We start from the raw sequence: 8,013 nt of genomic DNA, 5'->3' as shown, positions 1-8,013 counted from the left end.
ACTGGTGGCGCAGTGGTTGAGAGTCTGCCTGCCGATGCAGGGGACACGGCTTCGTGCCCCGGTCTGGGAAGATCCCACATGCCGCGGAGCCTGCACGTCTGGAGCCTGTGCTCCGCAACGGGAGAGGCCACAACAGTGAGAGGCTCGCGTACCGCCAAAAAAAAAAAAAAAAAACCATACAAATGATCATTATTTTCTTTAGTAACGTTTTTTTGGTTAAAACCCTAAAGTTCCAGTAGTGGGGCATATTACTTTGTGACAAGAACTCTTGGTAAATTAAAAAAAAAAAAAAAAAACAGTAATACTCTCTTTCTGATGATGACTGAAGAAAACACTGAAAATAATACCATTATCAACTTCTATCTAATTTAGGTGAAAGTTGAAAAATACAAATTCTACTACTGTTTATCTAGTGTCTAACTCTGCATGGTTGACATTTTTCAAAGAAGAGTAAGAATGGACAGAAGATTAGAACTTTGCCTCTCTCTTCAGTTAGAAAAATGTTGTGATAAACAGTCACATAATATAGAAAAGGCATTTTAGAAGAAATCTGTGAGTGGTTTCCACGCTTTGTTAATGTTCTTTGAGATGAAACTTAGGTAAGAACATATTTAAAGTGTTTATCAGTCAGGTAGAATTAGTTTTCACATATCTCTTTCCACATAGAGCATTTGCAGCAAGGTGAAGATTAAAATAGAGTTAAGAGAAATTTTGAAGGTGGGGGAAATAAGCAACAAAATAGGTATAAATTCCAAGTTAACAGACAAGCAAACATATTTTTACTACTCCTAAAGGGATCAGGTTGAAAATGCTGTCTATGAAATTATGCACATTTAGTAAGTCAAGTTGGGGAACATTTTCTGGTAAGATGTTTCCTTGAGTTCTCCACAGAGCTGAAGCATAATTCCAAATAAAAGCCTTTTGTGATTTCTAGATAAACTTGTCTACAGTGAACTGTGGTAATTGCTGAGAATTTTATAAAATCTTTTTTTCTCCTCATTTGTTCCCAGCGAATATACAGGGGTGCAATTTACTTAGGAACTCACTCAGATCAAATGAATCCAAGGTTTAATAATCTGTAGTCTAATCATATGATGACATGCTATTTTCTTAATTGATATTAAAGTGAAGAAAAATATTTTATGTCTAATACTCAAAAATGACCATATGGAAATGTTTGTAATTCTCCAGAAAAGCCATTCTGTCTCTCACCTCTGAGTTTTCAATACTGCATAGCAGTGTGCCTGGAATCACATATACACATGGAGACACACCCTCACACATATATGTGTATATTTATGCATACATATATGTGCAAAGGTACTCTACATATATATCTTTTAGTAAATGTATTTATTTGTAAAGTACCTATTAGAATCCTGACATCAAATATGCCCATCGAGTTGTTTTTGAGAATATGTGCAACCATCACAAACTAAGTAAACAACTTCAGTGGGAAAATCATAGGTTTAACAACATGAAATCTTCAGGAAAAAAAGGCAATTTATAAGTTACTACAGTACTTTATGATTATTAACCATGGAACAGCCCTTGTAAATGATGAGAAGTATAAACTTTGCATTAGTGTAAAAGAATACATAAAAAAGAAATAATATTGAGAGGACTTCTTTACTTTTTAATTTTTTATAAATTTTATTTATTTATTTTGGGCTGTGTTGGGTCTTCGTTGCTGCGCGCGGTTTTTCTCTAGTTGCGGCGAGTGGGGGCTACTCTTCATTGCGGTGCGCGGGCTTCTCATTGCGGTGGCTTCTCTTGTTGCAGAGCATGGCTCTAGGCGCGCGGGCTTCAGTAGTTGTGGCTAGTGGGCTCTAGAGCACAGGCTCAGTAGTTGTGGCGCACGGGCTTAGTTGCTCTGCGGCATGTGGGATCTTCCCAGACCAGGGCTCAAACCCGTGTCCCCTGCACTGGCAGCCAGATTCTTAGCCACTGCGCCACCAGGGAAGTCCCGGGAGGACTTAAGACACATATCTAAAAATAAAATATATTCACTTCTGAACTATGAAAGAAGCTAATGAAAGAAGCAACACAAACTTGCAAAGAATCTAGAAACCCTTCCAGCCTTTGGAATGCATTATAACACTTTATTGGCACTGATTTATGTTATAACTACATCTTAAATATTACACTGGCTAACAGTAGTCTACATTCTCTGAGCACACAGAATCTGACTAGAAATGTGCTGAATAGAAGGAAGAATTAAGCTTGTGAACCAAAGCTAATGTGTTTATTTGGATGGATAAACAGTATAAAGGAAACAAAGATCTGAATTCAATGAAAACATTATTTTTTTTGGGAAGAGGAAAGTGTCATACATGGGACTCAAGATTTAAGACCTGGCACTAAAGTCAGTGAGTAAGGAGAGAGCACATATGGTCAAATTTTCTCTGAAAAGCTCTGAACTGCTTATAAAGTAGTACTGTACTTTTTCGCAAGACCATTACTCCAGGGCATATGTTCATTTGAGAAAAATGATGAATAGAATCCCCCCTACTGTTAAAATAATTTTTTCCTTTGACATGCTCACACAGTTGAATTTATGTAAATATTATATGCTACAACCCCAATGAATTAATTAGCAAATGTTAATTAAACTATTTAAGTAGAGAGAAAATTGAAAACATTGCCTTAGAGAGAAACAATCTGAGAATTTCTAGAAATTACCCATGTGAATACAAACTCTAAGAATTTTTGCTAAAAACTTTAAGAACAGTATGTTTCTAATGAGACTTTCAGCTTATGCAGGAAACATAAGGAGACCAAATTCCTACAATTTGAGCACTAGGGCCAAAGAAATTATGTTCTCCAATTGTGTTTACTACTGAATACACAGCCACCCCCCCACCCCCCCACCCCCCCAATCAGCATGTTTAGGTAACTTTGCCATGACAGATGAAAACTTGAGTTTAAGCATTTTTACTGTAATAAGATCTTAAAACAGTTGGCTTTTCTTTTTTACGGGAGAGTGTGCTAAGAAAAAGCTGGGGTTTTTTGGGGGGTTTTTTTGCTTTAAAAAGGCAGCTTAGAATTTCTTATATAGCATTATACAATACAGAAGAAAACATGATCCTTTTCAGACTCCAAACCAGGAGAATGCTCAAAAAACTTGTTATTGCTTGCATTGCAAAATAACCGTTCATTGTAATTACTTTAATGCAATAGGCTATCCAAACTGTCTTAATAAAAGTTATAGACTCACTTACTTTTAAAAGATCACCAAATATAACTCTCTCATTTTCACACAGGAAAACCTGAGACGCAAATTTATTCACAGATCCAGTTGCAGGCAGATCTAGGTTAAGAATTCGGGTGCAATACATCCATCCTTTTCTGTAAATCTTTCTTTCCCCCAAGGTTAAAGGGCTGTCAGTGAGACAACTAACGGATGATTGATTTTGAGCAGACAGGTTCAAATATACTGTTTCCTATATTGATGTCATTCTATATACAGCTTTTCTCATGTACACACCATTCTCTGTCCTGAGAAAATGCTATTCCTTAACCACTGATGTAAGGAAAACAAGAAAATTCACCCTCGTTGAAACAAAAAATGCCCAACAACCATAAACAAAAGGACCATTAAACTGGCTACAGGGAGAACTCAGATTATAGTTGAAAAAAACTCAAATACATCCTGAGCTATGAATTTCCTAATTCTTAAATAAGACAGAACTAACTCATGATATCCAGATTACTCCCTTGAAAAGGCAGCAGCAGGTAAACAAACATGGAATCTCCGACACTGGATTTGTGGTGCAATCTACTTGCTAATAAAAAAAATGGTCTTTTCTAAGTAAACACGAGAAAGCACTCAGGGAAATAGTCTTTTCTCCCTTTGGAGGTAGACCAGACTGCATAACAATGAGTCAACCCTAACAAAGGGGTAGGCTCAGAAGCAGAGGCTTCCCCTTTAAGAAGGCTGACTATTTCGGTTTACCTTGACTTCCCTCAGAAATGTCACAGAAGAAACAACAATAAAAAGGATAAATCTATGCAATCAGGAAAGCTAAAAAGCTGAGATGACCAGAATGCTGAAGAACATCTGGAAGACATAAAGCACATGGGCTAAAAATCCACTAGTATAGAGGGAGTTACAACACATTATTAGTAAAAGAAAACTTAAAACAAATAAGTTTCCTCAGGGGAACTCCAGAATAAATGTAAGATCTAAAGTAGCAGCAGAACAGGGAACTCCCTGGAGGTCCAGTGATTAGGACTCCGAGCTCTCACTGCCGAAGGGCCGGGTTTGATTCTTGGTCAGGGAACTAAAATCCCACAAAAAAGCCGCAGGGCACAGCCAAAAGAAAAAAGTAGCAGCAGGACAATGATCACAGAGAAGACAAGGAAAATGAATGGTAGAAAAGCATACCAATCTCCAACGCTGAATACTCAGTAGCTCCATTTATCCCAACTGAAGGCAACAATTATAGCTATGTATAAAATGAGAATTTCTTATACAAGAAATTCAGAAGAAACTTGGAGTAGATACTGAGGTCTGAGAAGGGGAGGTGGTGCCCCAGATAACTTTCTGGCCCTCTTAAGAGAGGAGATCTTATTCTCAAAGTGCAAGGTTTTATTTATTCCACTTTAACTACCCTCCAAAATGGCCCCCAATGGTTCTCATCTTCTAGTATTCATTTCCTTGAGTAATCCCCTATCACACTATTGAGCTGGCTAGTATAACCAACAGGTTATTGTGGTAATAATGGAGTGTGACTTCTGAGGATAGAAAATTTGACTTCCTCTGGACCACCTGCTCTGGGTGAAGCCACCTGTCATGTAGGGAAGACAGTCAGGCAACACTGTGAAGAGGTCCACATCATAAGGAACTGAGGACTGAGGACTCTTGCCAGGAGTAAGTAGTAACTTGCCAACCATATGAGTGAACCAGTTTAGATGTAGATTCTCCAGCTCCTGTCAAGCCTTCAGACGACTGCAACTCCAGCTAATATCTTGACTGTCACCCATGAGAGACCAAGAGCCACAACCGTCTATCTAAGCTGCTCCTGAATTCCTGACCCACAGAAACTGTGTGAGAAAATAAATGTTGTTTTAAGCAACTACTGGTTGCACCTGTTTTGGAGTAGTTTTCTACATAGCAATAAATAACTAATATACTCTCCTTCAGAATTTATTAAAAAAATAAAAGTACTGATAATCCAATTATTGATATTGAGAAATACTGTAAACTTCCTGTTCAAAAAAAAGAAAAACAAAACCGCAAGAATATCACAAAATCTAGAGAATGTTACCAAGGTAAAATTTAGAGAAAAATGTATGGTATTTGTGAGGTAATAAAAAATATATATTGGTCTCTGCCCCTGGTTTCTGGCACAGAGCTTCAGAAACCCTTGTAATTTCCTAAGTAATAAGAGCACCAGGAGCATTTTTTGTTCTAATATTTGGTTATTAAACTCAGTTCCTGACACAGGGATCCTAAAACCCTTGTGATTTCCTGGGTGATAAGAGTGCCTTTTGTTCTAATGAGGTGACTTTCAGTGGCTCCTGGATGGGTCCTGAATGAGGGCTAGCCAGCAGAAAGAACAATACATGATCAGAAGCTTGGAACTTTTTAGCCTTGCCTCCCATTCTCTTGAGTAGGGAGAAAGGCTAAAAACGGAGTTAATGATTCATCATGCCTATGCAATGAAGCCTCCTCCATAAAAATCCCCCAAGTATTGGTTTTGAAGAACTTCTGCGTTGGTGAACGTGTGGAGATTTGGGGAGAGTAGCAGCCACTCTGAGACGTACGGTCTCAGAGCTCCACTTCCCCTCCCCATAACCTGCCATACACATCTCTTCCAAATGACTATTCCTGAGTTATATCCTTTCATAATAAACTGCTCATCTAGTAAGTAAAATGTTTCTCTGAATTCTATGAGCCACTCAGGCAAATTAATCAAGCCCAAGGGTGTGTGTGTGGGGGGGGTTGTCATTGGAACCTCTGAAGTATAGTGGGTTGATCAGAAGCACAGGTGACAACCTTGACTTGCAATTGGCATCTGAAGGGGCTGGGGGTGTCTTGTAAGACTGACTCATTAACCTGTGGAATCTGATGCTACCTCTGGGTAAAAAGTGTCAGAATTAAGTTGAATTGTAGGACACTCACCTGGTGTCTGAGAAGTGCTTGGTGGTATGGGAAAACCTGCCCCTCCCACAACCCTAGGCTGAAACTGGGTGCAGAACTGTACAGTAATAAACAAACTTATTATTAAAGACGAAAATAAATATGTAATTTGCAACAAGTAACTTACATAGAAAATTAAGTAAATCGAAAGACTGCATAACGGAAAATAAGGATCAAAGCACAAAATTGAAGAAATAATTACTAATAAATAGTAAGGAAAGTAGAGGCAGAAAACCTGAACAAATTAGTTATCACAAAAGAAATGGAAAGGGTACTCAAAACTAAGCCCCCAAATGGCTATAGACCAAGGTAGTTTGGGAAGATAATTTTTAACCTAAACACTCAAAACAGAAGTTCAAAAGGATTTAAACAGTTCCAATATCTAGAAAAAAAGATATAGGCCTTTTATCTTTATTCTACATACCTGATATAACCTTTGTAAATAAAACTCGACAAAAGGTAAAAAATTTTTACAGATAAAGCTCACACAGAATTCATAAAGAGAAACAGAGACTCTGCCTCAAATATTAGCAAATATAATATGTAAATAAGAAAGTGCATCTTTTAGATTGCTAGAAACCTGGTTCTTTAATTTGAAATAGGATAGGTATCAAAAATCCATTGTAAACAGTGTTGCAAATAAAATCATGAATAATATGTTCACTACTACTAATACTTAATAGCATTCTAGAGAAAACAAGCAACAACAAAAACTCACTAACCCAATTTTAAGTGGTTCCATATATGAGTTTAAACACTACTGCTCTTCCCAATAAGTTGGACTGTAAGATTCCTTCAAACTGAAAAATGCTCAATTTAAGTTACCAAACTATCAATTCAACCATTGAAACAACATGTTTATATTTACTTTGTTAAAGTATTATGCTTATTGATGAAAATATACAAATTTATTAATCAGTTTATTGTATTACATAATTAAGCATCTGTAAGCAGCTCCTGTTTCAGTGATTAATGAATGCAGTATAACAATATTGAGGTAGTAAACTGGAAAGTTGCACTGTTTAACATTCCACTGCCTTATTAGCTATCACTGATGAGTGGCAAAATCATTAAGCGATATTCTGATGTTAATACAAAATAACTTAGGAAAATAAAAAATAAATCTCATCTTTAAAATGCAGTTCTTTATTAAAACTAAATGAAAAAAAGATTAAATGAGATACCATTTTTGGCATACGAAAGTAAAGTGTTTTGTTTCAGTTGGGACAATACTTGGGGTTGGTGAAGTTGTGGTTAATGAAACTAACACACAATAATGGTACAAACACACAGTACTAGAAGCCACAATTTTACTGCCTTCCATTCAGCAATTCCACTTTCAAAATTTTACTCAAAAGAAATAATCACAGATATGTACAAATACTTAGCTGAAAGGATGTTTAATATAGCTCTGGTTATAAAAAGAAAAAATTAAATATCCAGTACTAGGAAATTAGTTAACCAAGTCACAATACAAACACAATGAAAGACAATTACTCTTCAAGTAAAGTCCTGGTGAATTTGGTTAAAAAAAAAAAATACCATTTTTTTGTTCAAAAAGGATCAAGGCTTTCTGTCTGGCATGTAAAGAGCTTAGAGGTTGATACTCTTGTCCTCACAAGAAAAAAACTGAATTAAAAAACAACTCTCCCTTAATCCCTAAAAGGAATGAGGTCATAGGGCAAACTGTTTCCTCTAAAATTAGAGACACACAGGCAGATATAGAGAATCACAGTTTATTGGAGCAGAAGCCTGGAAACAGAAATTACATTGAAGCCAGTTCCAAGGTATGAAAACTTAAAATGTAATTGACAAACTGCTAGAGACTCAATGTAGACAAGTTTAAGTTAAAAACTCCAAGAGGGCCC

The 8,013-nt window shown here is 36.6% G+C and overlaps 1 protein-coding gene across 9 annotated transcripts in view; it reads right to left on the bottom strand.

The window, feature by feature from the left end:
* The window catches only part of ORC4 (origin recognition complex subunit 4), a 113,083-nt gene that overhangs the window by 89,008 nt on the left and 16,062 nt on the right, over nt 1-8,013 (bottom strand). The gene's annotated exons all lie outside the window — the stretch shown is intronic.

The sequence above is a fragment of the Monodon monoceros genome, unplaced genomic scaffold (assembly GCF_005190385.1).
Source record: "Monodon monoceros isolate NGI ecotype Baffin Bay Population unplaced genomic scaffold, NGI_Narwhal_1 Super_Scaffold_16, whole genome shotgun sequence".
Lineage (NCBI taxonomy): Eukaryota > Metazoa > Chordata > Mammalia > Artiodactyla > Monodontidae > Monodon > Monodon monoceros.
Note: the sequence above shows the minus strand (reverse complement) of the source record. Positions and strands in the feature narration are given on the sequence as shown.